The following is a 2,832-nucleotide window of genomic DNA, read 5'->3' as shown; positions in this document are numbered from 1 at the left end:
TCGGCACGCTACGCTCCTGCGTACTCCGGCTAAACGCGATCTAATTGATTAACTTTATTCGTTAATAACTCTGTAAATAATGGTCTGAGCCAAAATTGAAAGAGGAACTTTTAGTTCAAAATTTCATTCTCTTTCACGCCTTGAAATATTAATTAAGCGTTACGGGACACCCTGTATATTAAAGATAATATTGTATTAATATTTTGTATATTAGTATGAACATACACTAGTATTAATTGGCTATATAATATCAACTAACAAGTAAACTATTTCAAGTGTCAGACGTCGATTTATTTTATACTTTGGATTTTGATTCGAGATATCAAAAGATGATTTTTTAATGCAAAAACTAATTACTTAATATTAACCATAGCGCTTATACACGGTATCTCATTTTTATAATAATGTAGTAAAAATAGTTCAGAAATAACGCATTTCACCCAAAAAAATGTTTCAATCAAAAATTGCTTGGTTTTGAAAGACATATAAAATAATGATCTTCATCAGAATAAAGCAGCAGAATAAAAAAAGGAATCAATTTACGTAAAAAAATGTAATATATATTATTTGAAAAATTTAGTTAACGTTAATAAGACCTTTGTAGGAACTTCTAGATTAAATGAATCACTATTTTACATGTTCTTCGAAACCAAGCAATTTTTATTTGAAACATTTTTGGGAGAAATGCGTTATTTCTGAAGTATTTTATACATTATTATAAAAATGAAATATCGTGTATAAACGCTACGATTAATATTGAGCAATTAATTTTTACATGAAAAATCATCTTTTGGTATCTCAAATCAAAATCCAAAATATGAAATAAATCGGTGTCTGACACTTGAAATAGTCTGACACTTGTAAGTAAAAATAATAAATTACGAATCCCGCTGATAATTATCATTTATATATAATATTACAAGAATAAAAATTCATTGAAATTGTATAAAATTTTCATCTCCTTTCACATTTTACGTTGCGTTTGCGTGACGACACTTTTTTCTTACTCGGGGCTCGTAATCCGTGAGGCTGAAGGATTTTTCATTCGTATAATAAGAGAACCGGTTGAGCATTACATATCAACGTGGAAAGAGGCAGTGCTGCAGTTAGCAGCGTAACAAAGAAGGGAGGGCATTTGATCCTTCTCCTTCTCTTTCCTCGTCGCTGATGTTACAGAATGTTACGGGCGAGTCGACATAGTCGACGGCTAATACGATAGACGCAAAGTACGAAGAATTCTTAATCATACGTATTATTAACCACAAGTGTTTGTTCGTTAATCCGTTACGCGTGACATATACCTGTGGATTATAAATGTATGTATACCACAGTCGGGAGTGCAAAGTGTTTAGCCAAGAGGATTCAGAATACCTTTTCATAAAGAAGATACGAAATTAGTTAACGTAGTCTTTTTAACGTAGCTCCTCGCTGCGCAATGCTTGACAACGTTGTGGAAGTGCGTTTTTATGTATTAAATGTCGTATAAGTGTATAATAACGCGATCAAGAAAAGGAGAAAACTTGCCTAAATAGGTGTGTACTGTAGAACTGTCACGAATAAATTATTATGAAAAGTATTTTTTATTTTAATCAATTCATATGAATATTGCTAAAAATTATTATTAATAACAAAAACTGTTTCAAATGAAAGTTAAAAAAGATTGTATAGAAACATATTGAAAGTATCATTAATTATTAGTCATATACCTATATCAATTCATGATAACTATAATCAATGACTGCGTAATTATCGCATTTCCTGTATTTCTAACATAATTATGTTAAATTCAAAAAGAAATATTTAGTAAATAAATATTTTAGTCATATTTATATATAATCATACATATATAGAAATAAATTTTAAAAGATTAGGTTATAAATACTTATAATTTATGATAATCGAAAAATTAAAAAATATTTATAAAAATCTAAATAGTTCATCTCTCGATTGAATAATTTGCATTTATTTGAATTTCTTGCTTCTATTTTTTAATCATCAATCGAGAAATGGGAAGAGAATTATTCTGTCTACTATACATGTTACAAATCTGAATTAATTTTAAACACAGGAAGCGGATTTCCGGACATACTTTTATCGAAATACAATCAAAGAGACCCAACCCAAGACTTGAATTTCACTGAACAGGTGATTGGATCTATTGTTAAGCGATGATAGTGAAAAAATGAAAATGTCAGTGACGAGAGTGCAGCCTTCGTTCAACTATTGAAATAACGGTGGTACGCCTTAATTGGCACTTCAGTGAATTGTGACGGTGAGATCATGATCAGGGTCGTTTTATATGAAGCTTTCATACCCAGCCGCAAACCAAGCGGCTACTTGCAAATGTAACGCAATACACAAGTGAGAATTATTTTTTCTATGTCACGTTCTCTATGTAAAGTACACACTTTCCACGAGATAATTCTCGCATATTAACAAAAAACGGAAATTCGGGCAGCAAAGGCTAAATGGTTTACTTTTCAATGTAAATATGCACAAATTCAATAACCACTGCTATTGAATTTTTTTATTTATTTTATCATAAAAAGATTAATTATATCTAATTTAATGTTCATAAAGGTCGTAGCCGGATAAGGAGGGGCAATCTGCCCCCGCGCTGATCATGACCATTTTTTACAGTTTAGTTGCTATCAAGATCAGTTACAATTTTACCAAACATTAGCCCTTAATATTCAACCGTTGGGGTGTGAGAAATAAAAACCAAAATTTCAAAAAAAATTTATATTTTTTAAACGGCTCAATCAATTTTCATAAAAAAAAAAATATGTTGTAGATGTAGACAAGATATATTTGTAAAAAAAATTTCGAAGA

At 30.0% G+C, this 2,832-nt stretch overlaps 1 protein-coding gene across 3 annotated transcripts in view; it reads left to right on the top strand.

Moving 5' to 3' along the window:
• Nucleotides 1-1,147: 1,147 nt before the first annotated feature.
• LOC105452551 (transient receptor potential cation channel protein painless-like) overlaps nt 1,148-2,832 on the top strand; it is a 10,060-nt gene continuing 8,375 nt past the window's right edge. The window contains exons 1-2 of one of the 3 annotated variants that reach the window (XM_011693758.1): nt 1,148-1,532; nt 2,069-2,237. The gene's annotated coding sequence lies outside the window, so the exon portion shown is untranslated. Of the gene's footprint in view, nt 1,533-2,068; nt 2,362-2,832 lie in introns of all 3 variants that reach the window. The other 2 variants (XM_011693756.1, XM_011693755.1) reach the window with 2 other exon arrangements.

Source organism: Wasmannia auropunctata, unplaced genomic scaffold, assembly GCF_000956235.1.
Source record: "Wasmannia auropunctata unplaced genomic scaffold, wasmannia.A_1.0 LD336029.1, whole genome shotgun sequence".
Lineage (NCBI taxonomy): Eukaryota > Metazoa > Arthropoda > Insecta > Hymenoptera > Formicidae > Wasmannia > Wasmannia auropunctata.
The sequence above is the reverse complement of the archived record's forward strand: the minus strand, read 5'-3'. Positions and strand labels throughout refer to the sequence as shown.